This window comes from Anopheles merus, chromosome 2R (assembly GCF_017562075.2).
Source record: "Anopheles merus strain MAF chromosome 2R, AmerM5.1, whole genome shotgun sequence".
In the NCBI taxonomy this organism is placed as follows: domain Eukaryota; kingdom Metazoa; phylum Arthropoda; class Insecta; order Diptera; family Culicidae; genus Anopheles; species Anopheles merus.
The window spans coordinates 14,457,407-14,480,896 of record NC_054082.1 but is presented as its reverse complement, the minus strand read 5'-3'; the positions used below and the strand labels follow the sequence as shown (position 1 = coordinate 14,480,896).

The 23,490-nt window shown below is 47.5% G+C and overlaps 1 protein-coding gene across 8 annotated transcripts in view; it reads left to right on the top strand.

Annotated features, from left to right (window-relative positions):
* The first annotated feature begins 1,357 nt into the window (after positions 1 to 1,357).
* Positions 1,358 to 23,490, top strand: part of LOC121588753 (dipeptidase 1) — a 125,383-nt gene continuing 103,250 nt past the window's right edge. For 3 of the 8 annotated variants that reach the window (XM_041907068.1, XM_041907067.1, XM_041907064.1), the window contains exon 1: positions 1,358 to 1,687. The gene's annotated coding sequence lies outside the window, so the exon portion shown is untranslated. Of the gene's footprint in view, positions 2,401 to 23,490 lie in introns of all 8 variants that reach the window. The other 5 variants (XM_041907066.1, XM_041907063.1, XM_041907062.1 and 2 more) reach the window with 3 other exon arrangements.

Sequence of the window (23,490 nt, the reverse complement as noted above, 5' to 3'; positions counted from 1 at the left end):
ATTATGCTAAATTGCTGACAAACACACACACACACACACACACACACACACACACACACACACACACACACACACACACACACACACACACACACACACACACACACACACACACACACACACACACACACACACACACACACACACACACACACACACATCCCACTCATTTGAGACTTGTTTTGTTTGAACGCTTAGATTTCAATTGGAAAGTAAATGTTTTAAATAAATACATTCATCGACATTTTAATTTATTTGCTCTACGTCACAACGACCGCTACACTATCGCTGTACAAATTGTAACAACCCACAAAGCGAAATAATTGCAACCCATCATCGCGAGCCCCTCCGCGGTAACGATGATTGTCATTGACAGTGTTGTTTGCTTTGTCGGCGGGAGGATGTGAAGGAATTTCTCACCGGCATGGGCTCGAGACAGTCCGCTCGGGACAGGCTCGTGGGAACTCATCTCTCCGACGCGTGGGCTCGGCTTCGCACCGTGGAGCGAAGGTGCGCTTGTGTGAAGGCGCTTGCGCCATGAGAATGAGTGCCATGTAATGATGTTGGCTCGTGCAGGCAATTTTGGCAAGCTGGTGGAGAAGGGGCAGGGATTTAGCATTGGCTTAGGAAATGCTGCTCGCTGACTCGGTCGTGGATATCGCTCAAGGGCGCGCTAGTTCGGGAAGGTCAGTTTTATTAGGCTTAGAAATGGGGTTAGCACTGTTTGGATTACGCGGTAAGCTTTATTAAATATTCATCCACTGCAGCTGGATTTGGGTGGCTGGTGTGTGGTGGTGCTCGGGTGCGATTCCGCTAATCACAATAAATGTCATTGGCCGGGTGGTGGGGTGTGCGTTTGCCCGATTGGCTTTGATAGTTAGGGGGATGGAAAATTTTACCAAAATTCATCCATTTAATTATGGAATTAATTAAAATTTAACATTATATTGTTAGTTCTATGATAAAATAACTATATTAAAAGCTATTTGACACAACAGAACTGTAATCAAAATGTGAATGAAAAACAATACTTTTAAATAACGGTTCGATTCTAAATCCTCAATTCGCATGAAATAGAAAACACCAACGCTATTCTGCAAGATCATAACCATCAAAGAACATGAGCTGTTATAATGTATTTTCCCCGCTTTCCACATTGCGCTCTGCACGAGCGCACTCAGAGCGAGCGGGTGAGAGAGCCACTCGCTTGCCCTTCAAAACCCGCTCGCATCTTAATTCTCACGAAAAATGCGCCCGTTCGGGTTTGGAGGGGAAGACTGTTCTGCACGAAAGTAAGAAGCGAAGCACACCAAACAACCATCTGGCCACATCTGGCTTCGGGTAGTGTTGTAGAAATCGGTGCCAAACACCGCTTTGCGAACCGTGCCTTGCCGAATGCCAATCTAGGCCACCGATAGTGCCAGTACGTCTCGAACGGTGTGCCGAGGTAAACGTGTTGTAACACCCAAAACCCACGTGTCCGGGTACGAAAGTGCGCGCGTTCGTCTCGGCGAGAAAAAAAAGCTCCCCCCCCCATGCCCCTCTCGGTATTGGTGCGTGTAATGGGGAATGGGTTTGTCAAACATTAAATAGAAATAGAAACAGTGCAAAACAGTGCCGGCCATGGAGGAAGCGAGAACATCACGGCCAAGCGCCCGATCGAATGGAGACGCCTGGTGGTTGTTGGGTGCGTAGAAAACGGAACGACGGAGGAGAGTGATAAAAAAAACACACACACACATACAAACAGCCGCGTGTGTGCGTGTCAAACGGGCCGATCGATGGGAATCGAAGCCCCCATTTGGCTAACCGTGGGGCGAGGTGTGGGCAAAACCCAGTGGTCGAGGGGTTGAATTTTTGGCAAAAACCCGGTTTGCCGTTTCCGAGGTTGGCGAAACGAAATGATGCTTCACGAAATGAAACACAATGCTTTCACCTTGCTCGGTGGGCGGCGGTGTTTTCCGCACTGGTAGGCGCAAGGCTGTCAAGCGTCAGCGTGGTACGTGCTCGTGTTGCGGAAGATTCCACTACAAAGTGAAGGTTTTGTGGCCACAGCGTTTTAGCGAGGTGCGAATTAGTTTCAACTGCAAACCGGCCCTTTGCCCAACAAGTTTGCAGCACAATACGTTTCGGGAGTGGTGTTTTGTTTTGAGCTTTGTGTATGTGTGTGTGTGTGCAGTAGCAGTGGTATATAGTAGTGGTTTTCGGGGTGTGTGCATTAGTGCGATAATCACGGCTGCTGGCAGTGCGTTTTGCAGAGCGAATCAATGCAAGCAGGATTGATGCGCCCCGTGCCGAACGAAAAGTTTTGTATCGTTATGACGTAACGGTGACTTGTTTCAGGAAAATTGTTTGTCCCAGCAGGCAGGCGATTCGCCCCATCCCGTGGACGTGATGAAAGTAAGTGAAAACTTCCAGCGACACACACACACACACACACATACACACCGACGGATAAACGTCAAAGGCAAAGCTTTACTTTGGAGGAGGCAAAAGTTTCCCGACCCACCTTGACAGGAGATGATATCCTTCGCTGCTAGGAAAGAGCTGGCTTTTTTGGGAAGAAAACTTTCCGACACTGAAGCGACATTCCAACTGTCCAACACACACACGCACACACGTTTGAAGTCGAGCTCATTTCGTGTGTCACTCAGATACACCCCATGCCCATGCCTCTTGCGGCCGTTCAGCACTGTCACGCTTCGCAACAGATTCAGGGCGCTCTGCCCGAAGAGTGTATCGGAAAGCTGAATACACCGGTCTTTGCTGCTTCCAGCAGGATAATCACCAGCATTCATGTGGTATGTCCCTCTGCCGCCCGGCAAGGCTAAAGGGGGGGGACGGTGGCGGTGTAAAAGGGTTTTACTATTTGCATGCCTTCGGGCCATAGGCTCACCTTTGCCGTCAACGGCAACATGCACGACCGATGTTTAGATAGTGCGATGTGCTCGAACCAGGGCACAAGCGAGGCAAGTCCCCGGATCCGTTGGCCGCCCGCCCTGGGGCTGAAATTTAACACTGTGCAAGTGATTCGTGTAGTCTGGCAAATTGATACAACCCTTTTGTGTGTGTGTGTGCGTGTGTCTTTGCCGAGACGAGAGAAGGAGAGCCTTCCGTCCCACCGGCTCCGGTACGTCATAAACATATCATGTGCAATTTTATGCTAAATAGCTTTGTTCCCTTCTCGTTTTCGTCCACCCTGTGAAAAGTCGATACACCGGTTTCGGTTGCCCCACATTAAGCTCGATGAGACGAGCCGCTTTTACGGCCGTACGACCAAATGACCGGTGAAAGGATAAGTAACATGCTGGCAAGTAAAGGGCATGGCAAGAGCTAATAGTAAGGACTACCGCCGGGAGATCGTGTTTGTGGGTCACTTTTATTGGCAGCTCACTTGGCACGGATCACGGAGATGAGATTGGGGCTGTTTGAGGTCACCTTTTTTATACGTTTTTTTACTATTCCTGTATCGCTAGGTGTTGGGCCAGGTGAGCTTGAAGTGGGTGGTTGAACTGTGTCAGACTCACCACGTCCCTTTGGCAGGTTAGATGAAGCAGTTTATCCACTGTAAAGTACGACGTACTTGATGAGCCCAAGGTGCGCTTTGAATGGCCCAAGTGCTCAAGCATATTTGCATGTCTGTACAGGAGCTGCTAGCGTGCCTATAGATGCGCTTTGAAGAGCTGCTTTGTCACCCTTCCTTCCCGGATGGCTTGCCAAACATTTTCCAAACATTAAAGCCGGTAAAGGTTGCGCCCGATGGTGGATCGCTTTTCCGTCTGGTTTTGCTTGCAACAGGGAAATCGATACAGCCCAATCCAGTGCCGTTCACTCAATTCACTGGGAAAACCATTTCCCAGTCCATATGGTTTGCAAATGCTTCGTCTCGTTGCGAGTGTGGCCACTACGTACGAACGGAGGGCACATGGTGCGATGTGAGTGTTGCCACTTTAAGCCTGTCTCACTCCGTGTCTTGAACTTGAGCAAGCAGCGATTCAGGGAAGCTGAAGTCTACCCGGATCGGGTTTGAAACGGCCCAACGAACAAAACCACTCCGATACTGTAACACGATAATATTCAAATTTCAAACACTGGGGAAGCAAGTGCGCGAGGAAAAAGCAAAACACAAGCTAAAGTATCCTTAGAGGAAAATGAAAAAAAATACGGGCAGTGTTTGTTGTGAAAGCCGAGAGCCGAAAAGAAGCTCAAAAAAGAAACAAACCTCCCACACGAAAGCGAGAATCGATACGGAGAACGAAGTCAGCGAGATGGATTAAAAGAGATATAGTGTAGCCCGCACAGCGATACACTTGACAGTGGGCGTAGGGAGAGCGATGGGAAAACCCGGAACCAAAGAAAGCAATGGGTATGTAGTGGGATTTTTGAAAAAGCTGCTTGGCATTAGCAATGGTTCATTAGCCGATGATGCTGTGATGCTTTTCTCGGTCAAACTTGAAGCCGAAGCTTACAAAGCGCTTCCAACCGAACGGCGCCCGCGTCGCACTCACTCGATACTGTGCGGGTTTGCGCTTGGTGGGTGGGTCTGTCTTTCTGCTTCCTGCCCCCACTCTTCCCCGGCCACCAGTGTGACACCGATTTGACTTTATCGCGTTCGTTGATCTGCGCCGGGGCGCAAAGTTATTACGAGAGCGTATTCTAATTTGCATTCGCTGGCAGTAACATTTAGCACAATCGGAGGCAAATCGTGCTGTTAGCTTCGCGGCTAAAAATAAACACCAATGGCAGCCGGTTCCAACAACCCTCATCGATACACTCGGTCCAGCACTTGGTAGTGGGTAGCAAAAATTTATAGCACCGGTGGTTAAGAATCAGCGTACCGGAAGCTTCCATGGCTCCGGTACGGTGCTACAGCGGTAAAACTGTATGAACTGAGGCGATTGTTGTTGTTTCCTTTTGGCTTTTCCCAGTTCCATTGTCTTTCTCGGGAAATAAACCATTGCGAATGAGTAACGATTCCGTCGAACCAGGGAGTGATTTGGTTGAACGGTTTTTACTTATGTTGGTTTTTCCTCCGCGCTGGAATGAATACAGGAATGTCTTGGGTTGGATCCTATCAATTGTGAATTTGGAAGGTAAATTTTTGCCAAAACAAATAAAGACAGCGAAGTGGAAGGAAAAGTAGCAAGAGTAGAAAGGTAGCTAAGTGCTACACACCTGCACAGCATTTACATTTTATTGAGCATTCCATAAATTGATGCTCTCTGCCATTTCTCGCTTTCTGGTGAATTCTTCCTGCGAAAAATTTCAATCGAACCTTAGAACAAAGGTGTACGTCGAAACTCAGCTTCACCCGATGCAACGGTTCTGCGCTGCTGTGCAATCATCGAGACATCGAGAAAATTCAAGCGAAATGCAATGGTTATGACAGTTACATCGTTTCGCCGGAACTCATGCTGGCCGGCAATGCAAAGTTGGCCCCAGTGGGAGCCGATTAGAGTTCTCGGGCAAAATGTTTTTCCCACTTACAGTTGTCGGTTGTTCCTGGGACTGTCAGTGCTAGCCCGGAGTGCAACTGGCGCTTATCAAAGCAGGAGCACACAGTGCTGGGAAAATGGACAGATAAAACAAAATCCTGCGTCTGTTATGTAGTTTTCTTTCGCAAGATAAAAGCTCTATGACTGCAATACTCACCCACCCAACACAGCGGCAGCAACTCTCTCTCACACACACAAAGCAGTACATTTCGTAGCAAAAGAAAATGTCCGTCTGCAAGGAGATATTGTGCGCTTTAGCAAGCTTAGAAGGGTTAAATCCGTTTGGTTGTGTCTATCTCTGCCACTGTGCGCTGTTTTGACTTATTTCCCTCTAACTCTCTAGCTGCCGCGCTCGAACAAAAAAACGGGTTTTAGGATTGAAAAATTCAAAAATCCCACGCACATTTTGCAAAACCCCTACAGCTCCACCGTTTCGACTGTTGGGCTTGGTGCTTGGACGGGCTTGGATATTCGCTCCGATCCGGAAGCCGGAAACAGCAACGGAAACGATGAAAACGTCATAGAACAAGAACCCGAAACCGTTCATTCGTTCGCTTCCGTTCCTGGTAATGTGGTCGCACCGGGCGCTGGAAGCTGGAAGTGGAGCGCAAACAGGCGGATTTCTGGTTCAGTGTTTCGGGGGGTGTTTTTTGCCAAATTTCGCCGAGACAAAATAAATGACGCACCAGGGGAACGCTGCTGCAGCGGAGGAGGCGCTGAGCCGACCCGTGGAATTTAATTAAACTTGCAAATGTGAGAAAAGACGAGCATTATTTGAAGCGCCGTGGCGCCGTTCTGCATCGTTGATAGTGTCCCCCACCGGCAACCGGAAATGAGTATACAATTTTGTTGTTTGGGTGTTTTTTTGTTTGTTTGTTTGTTTTGTTATCGTTCGTGCCCGTTTGCCTTTCTGTACAATTGAGATTTAAAGTACATTTTTAAGACATCATTCGAGGCAACGGAAGGTCAAGGCATCGTACATGGCAACAGTTGTTGAATGCGGCCAAAGATGGCGAAGATTAAGTTTACTCAATTTCTCTCCAGCGCTTCTATCTGTTTGCGAACGACGGACAATGATTCATAAAATTGTTGCTGAACAGACAAAAAGCTTATCCAAACAGTTCAGCTTATCGGTAGGGTCAGCATTCCATAATTTGATAACAAGCTTGTCTTTCCCGACAAAAAGGGTTCATCAAATTCGTTTGAATAGAGCACCGATCAGCTAAAACAAATAGTGCTTTTATATAATGTCCTTTTAATCTTGTCAAACAAAAACATGACATTTTTGAACAATCCTGTTTGGTCTTCAAATTCGTCGCTTCTAAAATAAAACCACAGCAAAAAAAGGTCACTCGTTTGTCTGGGCTTTGATAAAATAGCAGAGATTTATTGAAATTCAACAACCACTGTCACTCACCATTTTCCAGCCCTTCGAAACTCACCGCTTATGCAAAATTAATGTGCACTTTAACGTCCACGTTCATCGCCGGTACTGTCGAAACCAGTCAGCCGTGCGGTGCGCATTAGTGACGTCGCGCTTGAGCCTGTGCCTGTGTGATGCAGAAGGGCAGGAATCACAACCCTTCACGGCGAAAAACAGAAAAAAGCGTCCTCTCCTTCCCCCCTTAGTACTTCAGATGCAACAAATTCAAAGCCCGCTACATTGACATTCGACCCAAACAGCCACCCGTCAGACGTCGAAAAACTCCGACCAGCCCGAAACGAACTTGTTATAAATTGTGTCATCATTAGTGCCAATCAATCAACTATTCTGCTCAACCGAAGCTAAAACCCGGTTTGTGATGTACAAAAAACAAGGCACGAAACTGTGTGAAGTGGTACATTGGAGGAATGAAACACATACTCGACATACAAAAACAAAGCAAAAAACAAACAAGCAAAAAAACCCCCCGCTGCATCACATAATGTCAATGAGCGGTAACTTTTCGGCCGTCTTCCCCATGTACGAGCATTGGTTCACGATTTGGCACGGACTGATTATGGCACCGGGGGCCGCATTCGCACATCACAGAATCCCGCACACGTCAGCTTCAGCTGACAGCGGTTCGTCCCGGAAGCACTGAAACTGGCTCTTAAAAGCTTCGGAAAAATGCTTCCCCGGGCAATACTCCCACCGCCTACTACGCACCACCATTTTCCATCGCCATGTGTGGTGAATAAAGAAAAAATCTGTCACACCTCACTGGCGATACAGGTTTGGCAGTGCTGCTGGTGGTGGTGGTGGCGGTTTTCATCAGTCCCACGTTCCCACACACCGGATGAACGGAAATAACTCAACCTCACCACGCACCATGTGCTGCTTGCGCTTTAAATATGCTTGTTTCGAACTTCCGGCCTTTGTCTTGTTTGTTCCACACCCCACCCACACTCGATAAAACCACCGAAAGGAAGGAGCGAAAACAATGTTTTGACGCTTCGACGGGAGAAAAGCGGTCCAACGGTGTGCTTATAATACACAGACAAAAACAAGCATTTTTTTTGCTGGCCGTTTTTTCCATTGTCACTAAAAATAGGATAAAACTCACGGGCAACAACCAAAAAAGTTCCCATTTTGTAGTTCATGTTGAAAATGAGAAAATGTAGCACAATGCACACACACCAACAAAAAAGCACACCATTTGACACTGGACAAAACAATTACCGGTTCCGGTTCGGTAAGAAGCACGGTCAGGTTGCTGTGGAGTACTTTAGAGCGGGTGGTCATTCCCTCATTCCCGGCTGGTGCGATGAAGCGAGTGCTGGGAATTAATTTAAATCAATCCACTCCGCCAAAACCGGGCATTATGTGCAGGCACCATACGAGCAACCGTGTGTGTGAGTGCGTGTATGTGTGTATTTGGTTAGTGTCCGATTTTCCCCCCCAACCGGTTTGGAGTTTTCCACTCGACTGGCTCAGCGCGGGCGACTGGCTTAGCGCTTCGGAAGTGATTTATGAGAATGCTCACGAGTGGCGCTCGAGCGTGAAGTATTTCAAATACCCTCGGCCGGTTGTTCGCGTTCGCCCATTCCCACGGTTACGTTGCGTGCCGTCCTTATGTTTGCTTCCGATCGCGACCAGCAGCAAACGACCTGCACACAAAAGAGAGTGAGCGAGTACGCAAACAAAAACACACACACACACAAATACCCCAAACGCAAACCGGTAAAAGAAACATTATCCAAGACATTGCACGCTCGGCAAAGCGGTTACCGGGCGGTATGAAGAGTTAGAATTATGGCATGTTATACCGCCCTGTACGTCCCTTCGCCCCATGGGCTCTCGTTGCTGGAGTGGTTTTTCTTTTCATTTACCAACGAAAGGATGCCTTCAAGTAGCTACCATCGAACACACAATGGGATGTAGAGAGCTTGAGTAAAAAAAAAGCAAAATAAAAGAGAGGACGGCGTTATTACATTTCAGCCGCTGAGGGGCGGTAAATGGAGCTGATTTGTGCACATACACGCACTCACACACTCACGCCTGCTGGCGAAAGCTCGAAAATCTGCACCGCAACCGGATATGGACACCATTTTCCGGTTCCGTTCTGCGGCTCATCAAAATCCGTCCAGATCCGTCGAACGCGCCATTGTTTTGCGTTACTTTCGGCTGCATCAGCTCGAAACCGGCGTTCCGCTTCAGGATTTTAGCCGTCGTCGTCGTTGTCGGTGGTCGGTGTTCCTTGCTGTTGGTGAGCGCGCTGAAAAGCGAGCTTTTTTCCAAAAGAATAAAACAACAAAGCAGTACACTTGCGAAATGCGCGCGAGCGATGCGTGGAAAACCTCCCGCGTGAATTATGCTTTCCGCTACCGGATTAGGCAAAACGGGACCAAGCCCGGGTGGCGCTCGTGTGCGCCGTGCTTTCCCGTTTGCGCTGCCGTTACGCTGGCACGGTTCGTCAAGCACTGGGGCCATCATAATCATCGTCCCGAAACCAGCGTCGACATTGTTTCGGGAGATGCTCAACCTCTTCACCCAAACCAAACCCTAACAGCGTGATGTGTGCCTGAAGGGTTTTTCGTATTTATTGTAGCGCGCGGGGATTTTCTCACGACTTTATACGATCCGTTTGACAGAGGCTATGCTCCCCCCCCCGCCCCCTCCACGCTGCTCCAGTGTCTGGATGGAAGGTCGTAAATTACGCGCAGTGGTACGATCATCGCACATACACATCCCCAACCCTTATCCACCCTTGCGGTCGGGGGGTTAATATTGAACTCTTTTATAGCTTTTGCCGCTTTAGGAAACGGGTGGTAGGGGTCCGCCGCTCCCACTGCAAACCGTTAATACTCTCCGGGAGCAGTTCCCTGCCGCAAGTACGTTTGTGTAATTTATCTTGCGTGTAATCTCACCATCCATTGCGGACATTTAATGTTCACACACACACACGAGGTACACGGGAGTGAAGGGGGCGAAGTTTTGCTCGGACGGGTTGAGAAATTGTTATATCGTGTACTTGTGCTTTGGTATTGCGCTGAAGCACGTCGGTACTTATCGCGCGGTACTCGCGCCCCATCAGTGTGTACGTTAAAGCTGCACTTGCTGCCTTTAATCAAAGCGCCAAACTGCTGACGGCAACCAGCACATCAATACGTGGAAAACAGTTTATCGTCACTTCAACCGACGTTAGCTGTCAGTTGATAGGGCTATTAAAGCATCATTTATGGCTAGAAAGCAAAAAGAACGTTTGAAAAGCATTTCTAAACGTGTGGGTTGGGTTTTGTTAAACGTCTGTTTGAATACATTTTAGTCCACAATTAGTCTGTTTCAGGAAATTATATGATTTTAGTCCATATCCCGCTCCCCAGTCACCTATGCATATATCATCGATAAAGTCCATGCTAAACCGTGTCTATGTCGTCTAGGATTTTGGTGTTTTGCTGGATGTGGTCTTACATTCTCCAACCAGCTTAACTCCCTGGTCACTAAGGCCCGTAAAATGCTTGGAGTGTTGAAACTTGGAGGATCTTTGCAAGGCTTGCTGCTCGCAAATATCTTGGGGTTAAATCCTCTGCTCTTCCTTCTGATGAGAAACTATGTCGTTAGCTCGGTTCAATGTCCCTAGAATCCAGTCAATCTTCCATCTTGGCCTCACTTCTTCTCCATTGGATCAATGCACCATCGTTACTCTCAGCATTCCCCTTATATATAACTTCTCGCGTCCTTCGTACTCGTCTTCCATTATTTGTTCCTGCACGTCGCACAGCTATAGGACGAAAAGATATCCTCTGTTGGGTACTAAGCAAATCATTGACTCCACATCCCACTCGTTCGATTTTAATCTCTCCTTACTTTCCTTTCGTTCCTGTCTACTATCCACTGCCTGAACTCCTTACTCCATATTCCAGCTACTTGCTATTGGCCGTACATTAGGTTTAGTATGTAAGTTTGTTTTAGTACGTAATGGTCTCACCTTCAACCACGAGGCAAACGTTACAAATGAACTAATTTATGGAATATGGGAAACATCATTCGAATCATTGAAATTGAATAATATGCCACAATTACCCTTTTAAGGATATTTTGCGTTAATATCCCATCAATTTTTAGTGAGTTCCCATATTTTTTTGGTGCGTTCCCACGATTTTTTGGCCGTTTCCCAGAATTTTTTGGTCCCATTGTATTGATATCCAAGCGGAAAATACCAATTTATTATGGGAACGAACCAAAAATCTATGGGATACGACCAAAATATCGTGGGAACGCACCAAAAATCATGGGATCTGACCAATAAATCGTGGGAAACCCTGTAACGCTATTCCATAAGTAATTAGCTTACAACATCGTTTAATTCATTGTGATCTGGTCAAAAGTGAACGTAAAACATTATTAAGTGCTGGCTAGCAAATTATTATATTGACGGAACTACTTCTTACACCCTCGACTGTATTGCGTTCGTGCATATATAGACGTATAGCGACATCATTATTTGAAGCATTAAATGAGATCTGGTTCCATGCAAGCTCATTAAACTAACATTCGCCCGAAAGGTATGTCATTAATTAATCAGCGCACCGCATTGTAGTGCGAGATAAAAATGAACCCGAACCGTCGTAATGAGCGCCGGCTTAATGAAATGTCTCCCACCGGTCCGAACGATTGATTGCAGCAAGCAGGCAGCCGAAATCAATGAGCAGCTGTTGTGCCGTAAATTAATTTACCAATAATTGATCAAAGTAATAAACGTGCCCCGAAGACACGGTGAAAGTGTGCTGCGTGACGCCTGCACTGCTCGACGGGACGCTTCCAGCTATCAATGGCTGGCGACGGCCATCGCTCAAAGTGAGTCGTCGCTGGGTGCCCAAGAAAGAGTGTACAACTCAAATTAAGCAGCTTTAAAATTTCGCAGAAAACTTTTGCACCAGCACTCACCCACACACACACACACAGAGTGTTGGGTTTGTTATCTTAACGGACCTTCTCACCCTCACGCAGTGGTCCCGGAAGTGACGGGAGCGATGCGGGGAAGGGCACAATGTGCGGATGGAACTGTGCGAAACCGGAGCACGAAAAACAGAAGCTTTTCATAATTAATCACTAATCAACACTTTATTTGCGCTCGTACTTTTAGCCTTTCCTGGAGAGACGAGAGGAGGGCAGAGTGGTTTCCGGGGGCAGCCGTCGCTCGAGCAAGCCAATTCAAGCCAAACGCAAAGGGTTGGGGCCGGGGGTTCAATTAGGATATTAAGATGGCGCACCAAAAGCCTTCCGTCTCGGTTGGAAGGCGAGCGGGCACGCGCTCACCGCTCGATCGATCTTGTGTGTGAAGGATGAGAAAGGAGAGCGAGACTCGGAGTGAGGGGGGGGGAAAGCGTGGTTCAGCCATGTCATCATGAGCCAGCCGGGGCAAGTTTCACTTTACACTCAATTAATCTTACAGCCCGGAACTTTGACCCGTACCCGTTGCGGATGGAGAGGGTGGAGAATGCTAACAAACCGACGTTTGGGGTGCCACGGAAACTAAAAAGCGGTTCCGTGGATGCCCCAACCCAAGTGGTAGAACAAAACGAAAAGAAAAGAGAGAAAACAAACACCCTCAACCCGTGCAGCTTTCGCTCCGTCCACAAGCGTTGCGCCGAAAGCGTGGCTGGAAATCGTATTAGCAAATAGAAAGAGCATGGCGGCGGGAGTTTCGACCCAACAGGTTCACTCCCGGGATCTAGGTGCAGGCGGGATACTTTTGCATTGATTGATAGCCAGCACTGGACGACGTGTCGATTTATTACCTTCTCGTATTTGCAGCCACCGTTTTGTGCTGATTGATTGATGGCAGCAGCTCCCACCGTCCATTACACCCCTTGCGAAGGTGCTTTCGTCCAGCAACACAACCCGGACTTTGATCGCTCAGGTTTAGTGTCACAGCCAGTCGTCACCGCTCGAACTGCGCCGGTTCGGGATCAATTAAACCAGCCCATGTTTACTGTCTACCGGCTGTGACTGGCCGCAGGCAGCTGCATCAACACAAACTCCCCCCCCCCGCCACACACACACACATACTGTATCTTTCTCCCTTCCACTAACTTCCTCCATCAAAATGAGCACTTCAGCCCAAGGCAGAGCAATTTCCGGCTCCCGCTAATTTCCTGTCAACGTCTTTGATGGGTCCAATTTTGAGAACCGGACCTCGGGCGAGTTTTCCCTCGGGCCCGGCCTTGTTCGAAGCCATTGTGTTCGGGTCTTTGTGATCGCAGGAGCAGCAGGAGTTCCCCCAACCATAGAGAAAAACGGGAGCGCATAAATTCCCCAAACGATCGTTCCTGCGACTAACCTTGGCTTGGCCTGGCAGGAGAGGAAACAATAGCGGACGCTTATCAGTTGCATACCTTCCTCCGTATGAAAAGTGGCCGCCGGCCAACGGGAAGAAATTGAACATCGTAAACACACCGATTTCACTGCCACCGTTGCCTCGGTGTGTTTGGGTTTCGAAGGTCGACACTGTCCGGGGAGATGACCCGGACCGGACCTGGGTGGAAAATACAAAGCACCTTTTCGGGGTGCGCTCTTTTTCGGTCCAATTTTATCGTACCGTGTGTCGGGCGGAGAGTGCGCTGGGGGAAAGGCAAGAGGCATGCGGTTCACGGTTGACCAGTGGCCCCGGTTCCGTGGTTGACAGTCCATGTTGCGGTTTAGGTGGGTTGTGTTGTTGGAACTTTTTTATTTGGGGGGGTTTGTTGTTGCGTGTGTGTGTTGAACCTTCCCTTTTCCTTCTATTTCAACTAGTTTTCCAACTATCTATGAAGCAAAGCTGTGCTGTTGCTTAGTTGTGTCCGCTGTCGCGCTGTCATACTAACACTGGTTTTGGGCCGGGTTTTCGGAGGAAGGTTTTCCCCCCTTTCGCTCATGTGCGGTCGGGTTAACCCAATGCACACCTCAGCTACATAAATATTTGCCCTCCTTCCGTGCCGACCGGGTTTCGAGTGTGGTATGCTCCACCTGCAAGCCGGTACGAATTTCGAAACGAAAACATATAATCGAGCGCCGTTGCCGTTGGAGCAAAGGGGCGGGTAAGGGAGCGTGTTTATTTTCACCTGTTTTATTTTTCCACCAGGAGTAGGACTTTTTTTGCTGTCGAACTTAGTTGCAACCCAACCCCACCCCAAAACGTTGTGTGCATGATGTCGATTGGCCGCCAGCACTCTATCTCTCTCATACGGAATGCCACAAAAAAGGAGCTTCAACAGACACACAGGGGAAGGAAAAATGCCACTCTCAAATGTAATAAAAATAAAACGGAAGCACGTGGAATTTCGAGCTTCCGGTGAGCGAAAAGGCCGGGCAACAGTGGGCTGCGGGGATGAAGTTCGGTTGCCGTTTCGGGGGAGCAATCGGAAGCAATAAGATGCGAACGTATGTACGAGACGCTCATTCGGTATTCATTCGTACCCGGGAGCTATTGAAGCTGGGCGTGCGTGTGTGTGTGTGTGTGTTTGTGTCTGTGAGTGAGGCAAAGCTCTCAACTCCCCCCCGGGCGTTAAGATCTTACAGACATCCGCCCAAGTGGCTCCGCACAGAAACCGAACCCAGCAGTTTGCCAGCTTTACCGTGGTACGACGCAGCGGAAGAATCGTGCCGAACAATCCCGTTTTTATCCAATGAATGGGAATAGAAAATTACTCGAAATCAATTTCCATCGTAGCGGGGATGCGAGGCAGGGCGGCTAGTGGCCGCTGCCACTGCTGCCAACGCACGCTGCTTAGCAAAACGCAAAAGTTTATCCTCGGCCCCGGTGGTGCGGCGTAGGATCATCATAATCCACAGCATCATCGAACGACGCCGTTACGACGACGATGACGATGGCGACGGGCCTCATGGTACTCGATGAAAATTAGTTCCTTTCTAGAAGCTTTCCGGCTCATCTTTGGTGCGTCGGTGCGAGCCCTGGGGCGTGGTGGGGAGGAGCGTTGGATATATATTGCCATGCAGTGATTTTCCAATCGAACAAACGGTCGCTATCGAAACGAAATAACAATGAATATTTGCTGACGGTTGCTGCTGCTGCTGCTGCTGTGAATGCTGTTTATTTAAATGCAATGAATTTAGATGCGCTCGAATGGATTTTCTAGAGCTGAGCGGAGGAAGGAGCAGCTACGGCAAACCATAGTCTATAGCCTTTGAACGCACGGGACGGGTTTCTGCTTGGATTGGAGTCGATAGCTGCAGCAATTATGCGCTAAAGTCAATACGGATGGCTCGGTGAACAAAGTAAATTGTTAACGTTTGCTGTTAACATAGCGCACGTTACATTATTATATCGTGCCTAATAGGAGCGATGTGGGCAAGCATGACTTTTCATCGGAATTGAGATGATAAGTGAGTTGATAATGGTTCGTTTAATCTATTGTTACAATTTAACTCTCATGGATTAATTATCTGGTGCTGTGGTGCATTCGAGATATTGCAATGTAATAATCAATTAGGAAAGAGGGGTTCAAATAAGCGAGCCAAATCATGTTGACTACAAATTGCTCCGAGGATGACTAGAGGAGTTAGAAAAGCTGTGACTCTATTAAACTAGTGTAAGAACGGCGTTTGCCTAGCCCGAAAAAATGCTTAATTTATAAAGCACAATAAATGGAAAACGAGACGAAACACCATTCCCACGGATGTTCGCAGGAAAACGGGAAAAGCTTTTTGTAACTATATGTTGATGTATGTATGTGTGAGCGATATTTTTGTAGCCTGTTGCCAGTGGCCATAATCGAAGCAGAAAACAAAAAAGGAAAGTAAAAAAACCAGCGAGTTGGCACACTGTTGTTGGCAAAGATTTCAAAATTTATGCGCCACACAGTTGCCCGGTGGAAGATGTAGCAAAAACAAAAAACAAAAAGGAACCAACCGTGCAAAAAAAAAAAACACACAAAGCACACAAGGTTTTGGTGCGGAAAACGCATACAGTCGACTGCCACGGTAGGTAGTAGAGGGAAAACGCAAATGAATATCAACAAAATGAAGCATAATCCGACCTGGTCCGGTTCGCTCTCTTGGCAGCGAGGCACGAACACGATGGTTGGAAAGCGCACAGACCGAAGCAGCTGAGCAGTTGGAACAGATTTATGCACAACTTAAGACGGGCAAAACTTTGCCGCTTTACGCAACTGCTCACGGCTGCTGTAACACAGACACTATCGACAACGATGCCCATTTGCGCAAGACGGCGCAACGACGCTGGTTCGAGGATTATTCCGCACGAAATGGCAAAAGCGGCGACAAAAAAAACCGTGCTTGCCTCCCTGGAGCTGTGGACAATTCCTGGGAAGTATTTGTCCCCCGTTGAAGAAGGAAACAAATGCGCATCTAGCTGTTGTAGCGCCTGGGGTAGTGTCCGATTTAGCTGTTTTCGTTTGCGTCTGCTCCGGTCGCGCGGACGTCCTTGGGAATGCCATTATGGGTTGTCGTTGTTGTGTTGGCTGCTAATCGAAACAATGCGCTTCCCTTTGTCTTTGTTTTCTCGTACCAACGTAAATCAGGTCGTTTGTATTGCTTCATTTAGCCCACCAAAACGATGGTACCAGATTGTTGTACCACTTTAAGCTGTCCCCGGCGAAAGCCTCCGTACGCGAAAAGGGTGGAGCCCGTTTTTAATGAGTTGCAAAATTTCAGGTGAACTGAACCGATTCTTGGGCATGTGCTATGAAGGGTAGGAGCAAAAGTGAGCGCTGAAAGATGCTGAGTCAGCTTGGTGCGAACGGGCACCATTATGGCCACACATAATTAGCGCCAGGGGAATTAGCGGCGGGATTTAGCGTGTTGTACAACGTCTGGAAGGATTGTGGTTGAGCAGAAACGGACCAACAGCGAACCAGTGTCAACAACCTGTTTCGTCTCGTTTTTATTTTTGCACGAGCAAAGAGCTGCCAGTAAATTAGATTCTAATGTAATCCAGCGGAATGAGCATTTAAGAAAGAGGAGCAGCTCGAGAAGAAAAAAATTGAAACCATTCAAAAAACAAAGAAAATGGAGCAATAGGTAAAAAAAATTGGTAGCTGAAATGTCTCTCCCGGTGCTGCTGACATGATGCTGCCCGGGCGACGTCATAAAATCACTGCATTATCACAATTGGGATGCTTCGCCTGCTGCACACGGTCGGAGGGCTGCAGTGTTCCGGGCGCACAGTGAACCAAAACTGCACACAAAAAGCTCATACAATATTCAAGTGTCGTTCGGTAAACCGGTAAACCGCCTTACACCAGTTGGTCGCATTGTTTGGCACTGCCGATGCAAGAGCATGCGGGAATAGATTTGTTCCTGCCAAGCCAAACCGTTTCTTGTGCTGTATTTTTTGTGTGGTTGTTTCATCTTCCCTGACATCTTTAACTGTGTTGACGATCTGTCTTGAGAGCACCCGGACAAGAAGGGACAAGACTGAATTCCGAATGTTGCGATCTTGCAGGCTCTCGAAGATCTCGTCTTTTTTTCTTCTTCTTGGAATGCTGCACAAAAAAACCACACAGCGACTTGAACCAGAAAAGTTAGTGTGCCGAGGACCAGGCTGAGAACTACAAAAAAAGTCCTCCCAATGAGTACCATAAAATTGGAGACAGGCGCATTAAACTGACTCTCGCTGGGATCGCACGTGTATGTGTGAGTGAGTATGTGCACATCGCCGTGTCCACCGGTGCGTGGCACCCGTGCAAATGCATTGGTAGGGATTTTCTTTTCCCACTGTTTTTGTCCCGCGAGCGAAGGACGAACAAATTTTTGCCGTCGCCGCTGCTGCTTGTCCGTTTTCTTCATGTTGAAATTCCCCACAACCATTCCCACAAAAAGGACATCCAGCCAGTCGGTGGTAGAGGACCGAAAAATGACCACCTCAGGAATTGGCATGACGGTGGTTCCCTTGCCAGCCCGTTGCCACCATACCGTGCCGCTGGGGTGGCACGGTGGAAGCAGCCACACGCGAAAGCTGGGTTTTGAAAATTAGGTCATTTTGCTTTCGTTTCGCAATGGAGTTTCGCTCCGGTAACATTGAAGTTGGAATAATTTCTGCAAGCAGCCGGAATGTACACCACTGCCGGCGGGTAGGACTTCAGCTGTGTGTGTGCGTTTTTTTCCTTTCGCTTCTCCCACGGATCGAAATTGTGATTCCAACTGCGGACGTTTTCGTTTGTCGACTCAATCCCGGCTGCCAAGCACAGTTCTCAGGTTGTTTGCTAATGTTGGTGGTGATTTTATATACCGTGCTTAGCTTCAGTCGTGTTTTTCGTGTGTTGGCAATGGTGAAGATTTGATGTTTTTTGTTCTGTTTTGCTTTTGTTTTGTTTAAAGCGAGATAGTTTGTTTGGCCTCTGCTAGCAACGGAAGAGCTGGAGCAATGTAGGCTGATGATAACTGTAATAACCATTAGTTTTGAAGGTCAGAAGACGATGCCGTTTTCGCTAAGGTTAAGAGATTTTGAATGATGTGGATGCTGCACCAACAGGGAATTCAAAGAATAATTGTCGAAATTATATCAAAACTTCTTTTAAGCTAACTGTTACCATTAGCTTAAGTGCTTCTTTGTATTTGAAGCTGATGGGCTCTAACATATTTTTGATGAAAAGCGCTGAATGAACCTTTTTTGTATATTTTTAAAGGTTTTGCATTGCTACTAATTTTATTACTAAAGATTTGTAGTCATTTTAATGAGCTTTTAACATCACAAACTCAAACGCTTGGACAATCCAAAGGTTCAACTCATTCTGGGTTCGTTGCTGGTAGTTCCTTCTTCTGGCTCTACTCATTATTTACTAAATTTTTACCAGGAATAACCTAGTACAGCGCCGTAAAGCACTTCATACGGAGCGCGATTGCATCAAAAGCAACGTCTCCTTCGTTCGTCCGCCACACTGCCCGACAAACACCCATTCTTCCGGCAAGCCTTTAATATGACGTGAGACCCTTTGTTAGAGTGGAACAATATATTTGCGCGCATACACTCACTCACAAAAAGCCCTGCCGAGTTCAAGTGTCGCTCACGAGCTCACTTCCCCGGATATGTACCATCCCTTCTTCCCCCTTCAGGTCGCCGACTTCAAATAAAAGCCTTATCGAGCGATAAGGAGAAACGTCTTCTTTTGTGACGGAAGCGGGGATAGGTCCGCATTCAAACGGTCGCCTCGCGATAGCACGGCATGGAGACAATTCGCGCGGCTTAGGATCAGATGTAAACAAAGCTTCCGTCATTTATCACATCCTTACTGACATCGTAACCGGAGGGAGTGTAGCTGTTGAGATGTGGGATCACACGCGTGCCACGCGTTTGTTTGTTCGCGCTTTGAGGCATATGGATTTTTGTTGTTGCTGCTGCTGATGCTGCTGTCGTTGTCCCTCGCTTCCAACGAATCACACAAACAATGTTTTGCTGAAGGTTTTTTTCCTGCTCTTCTTGCTGCAAGTGCCCTGCGGCATTGCTTTTCCATCTCAATTCACTGCTGACCGTGCGCCAGCCACGCGTGTGGAGGAAGGAGCAGCGCCGTGGATCATAAATTATCCTTCGCTAGGTGATCTCAACCGCTCATGCATACAAATCCGTTGAGCTGGCCGGATTTCTGCTCTGGCGCGGGATGATGCTATTTCTATGGGTAAGCCGCGACACGGCACCGCCGCCCTGCCCAGCCCAACGCGGTACGTCATAAAAGAAGTGCGAACCGTTCGCAGAGCCTGTTCTTTTCGTTCATTACAGTTAGCGGCAAACCAAGCACGAGAATAGCACCGGTGAAAGGTAGCTAAAATCGGATCTTAAATTTTAACGCAGTCTCTACTGTGATGGTCGTTATACAAAAAAAAACAAAAAAAATGCCACGAGAAAAACAGACCTTTAGTTCTCGAGGGAGCGATTTTTTCCTTCTTTTTGTAGTTATGAATTTGCCCCCACCGTGCCTAGAACAAAAGCACGAGCGAGAAAATATGTCCGTAGCAAGTGAAGGGTGAAATCAGAACAAAAAAGCAAGCGATTCGTGTAGAAGAATAATCCACCGCCTGTAGGGAGGGTTCCATCTCTCGCGAGAAAGGGGCAAAAAAGTGAGCTGCGTAATAACAATTATAATCATCATGCTTAAAGAGATCTTTAGCTGGAGTATCTTTATGCACCGCTGCACCGTAAATTTAATTACTTCCAGCCCGAGCATACGCCCGAGCTGCATCATGTCAATTTGGTTATTTTTATTGCGAAAGAACGATCCGGGTAGTACCAAATCGCAAGCATTTTAAAGCAATTCATTATGAAGCAAAAACTAAGTTCCGCTTCGTTTAGTTAAGTTTATGAATTGTGTTTATAAAAACTTTTTTAAAGACATTTTACATTAAATGCATAATTGTACTGTACATCTGATCTGATTTTAATGACATTCCACTTTTTCCTAGACTAGGAACAGTTTTTGTGTCAACTATCAACTATAATTCTTGATGATTGTTCTTGTAGCAATAACAACAATATAATCAACCGATAGAAAATTCGCATACTGACGTCTATTGTCAAACGCCTAAAGTTATGCAATTGGCGTCACAAAATCCATTGATTAACATTACGATTGCAAAAGCAGCTTTTCTGAAGCACAAGAAAATAGATAAATAAGCAAATTATAGAATGAATCCTTCTTTGAACCTCTTTCACGAGCCTTATCCAATCCAATCACATTAATCAGCGGGATCAAAGTGACAAACTACGCTTTCCGTTCAATCCACTTTTAAGAGAAAAATCCCACGATCGTAGCTTCTCGCACGGAGACGGACCGTAAGCCTCATCGTTTGCTTCCGTTTAAAACGTTGGCGTTTTAAAATAGGCTGTCATTGCCAGCAAGTTGTAACCCAGCTGGAGCCCTTTCCCGTTTCAGCAACACACAGCCACACAAACACATGCAGGTGTTGGCTACCACGCCGTCCTGGGGGTCCGCCTCGGCCGTAAAACCTGTTAATGCCGGCGCTGAAACCATGGTCGGCTGTGGCCACTTTTGAATATCCGGTCAGGGTGGTGACGCAAGCCCGCGAACCAAACATCCCATCAAAAAGTAAAACGTCAAGTGCGCAAACTTTCGCCCGCCCAACCGGCGGGACGTCCGACACCTGTGACTTTAGGGCCCTCCCCGTGATACCGGGCCGAGCCTTTAATTCCTTCCCATTTATCACCTGGTGTGTGTGTGTGTGTGGGTGTGTGACATGGTACCGGGGTGAAATAAAGTGGAGTTTTTCGCTTTTCCGCTTCGCTGGCAACGTTGCTTGAGTGGGGTGTTTGGGACTGTGGCTACTCTTTTGCCTTTCTCTGCGACTCGATTAATGGCGGTAATGTCGAGGTAGGCAACAGAAAGACAGCCTTTCGGAACCTAGAAGTTGCCTAGCTGCTGCCAAAGCGGGGAAACACATTTCGCCAACAGCTTGAAGTCATTGTACGTTTTATGGCTGTAGGTGTGTGTGTGAGCTTGAGTTTTTTTTATAATGCCCGAAATAGAACTTTCCAGAATGGGGGAAGGCTAAAAAAAAAAACAACCAAGCGCTATCGATTGATTGATCTTGGTCGCGTTCCATCTGGCGGCTGCTCGAAGCGTTTTGCGCTTGCGATAAGGGAAAGGCAACGATGATGATTTGATACATCGATTTTCCCATCACCTTCCGGGGGCTCCTGGTGCGCATCGACTCCATCGAACGTTTGACTCGGGCAAGAACCACACCAACAACAGCGACCAAAACAAGAAGAATAAAAACGAAACCGCGACAACACTCACTACACTCCCCTTGCTCGTACCTCGATGTTGACGACGAGCGCTCTATTGACGATATTTATTTACGAGCTTTATACGATCGATCGAACCCCGGATCGGTGGGGTAGGCTTTACCGCGATGTGTGATAAAAGTGCTCCCGCCAGCAGCAGCGGTGAAACCGACAGGCCAACCGCCAGCAGCAAAAGTTGCGTCGGCAAAGCAAACGATGCCAATCGATGCCCCCGCGGGGCGGATACAAAAGAACGGACCGAACGCGTCACTCTCGTCGCACAGTCGTTTAACCGGCGTGGCAATAACTTTTCCGCAATCAATAATAACTACTTCCAGCGGCAACTACACCACTATCTGTACCGTGTTGGGCAGGGAGCAGCACCCGAAATGACGATGCTTCTTTACCGTAGGTGCACGGATTATGGGATTGCTCTGTTTGCCTTTTCCGTCTGCGCAAATCCTTTTGGAGGCAAAAAGACGAAATAGTTTCGTTCGGGTTTTTTTTTCTTTTTGTCGCCCTCTATTTGGTCTACCCACATCCTTGACATCAATTGGAAAAAAGTGTGCTTTTCTTCTGCCAGGGCACTTCACAAGATGGATCATACTACTGATCGGTTTATTGTTGGTCGATGGCAAACCTGCTCGGTCCTTATCGGAAACATCGGATCACTCGAATGGCGGGCGCGAGCGTTCGTTTTCCTCCGTTTCGCGTCCAACGGGACTGAAGAATATGGCCAGATTTACTTCACCGATTTCCAATCGGCAGCCAATTTTACGAGCATTTGCGCGTGAAAAATAGGCCAGCCTGCGCTGGCTCCCGAACGCAAGGCAGATGCTTTTACGGGCAAGCCATCCGCACACACTGCCTCCTGGAAGCTTTCGGTACGGCTGCGAACGTATTTCATTCACGTCGTGTGTCGCTCACGGTATGTGTCTGTGTGTGTGTGTGTGTGTATGATAGAGTAGTATGTTATTTTTCGTTCTGTTTGATTTGGTGCCTGCAAGTTGCAACGTCGTTTCCCGTTCTACACTGTTGCAAAGGGAGTAACCGGCACCGACACAAAGCAGTCTTATGCAAAAGCAGTTGGCAGTAGCAGATATGAGAGCACAAGCAGCGGTTGAATGGAGCTTTTGAAAAGGCCCCCACCCGAAAAAAAGAGGGGGAAAAGCAAAACGCTGGTGTCGAATAAGTGCCGATCACGAGCGGGCAAACAATTCACACGTGCGGGAGAGTGTGTGTGTGTGTGAGTGGCGTGGCCGGAATGGTGCAATCCGGTTTTTCAATCCGTCGCTGTGTTGCTTCAAAACATATTTTACGGTCGATTATGCTTTTTGCTTAGCCCGACATGATTGTAACGAGTAAAAACAGCTATTTTAATATTGACAGAGTGCGAGTTGGGCGCCTGTTTGTGAGTGAGCACCAAACCGTGTTTATAAAAAAGCACATCCCTTCATGCGCATGCAAAAGCGAATTTTGGACCATTTTTTTTGCGATGAAGGAACTCGATATACAACCAGGAAAAACAACGAAACAATTTTAATTGAATTCAATTTTAAAGCCCCAAAAATGTTGACCCCACATTCACCCGTTTTCGATTTTTAATCATCATCATGCGTGTAAGGGTTTGAACTTTTCCTAGATTAAAATGCAAATAAACAAAATCCTCTTCGTGCACAGACATTTCGGGCATTCGCTCGGCGAGGGCTGATAAATTCGGAAACTTTTCGGCATGAAAGCAATCCGTTTATTGGATTCTGGTGTTTGGGCGTATGCTGTACGGACATTGCAGCTGCAAAAAAATCATGCCCATT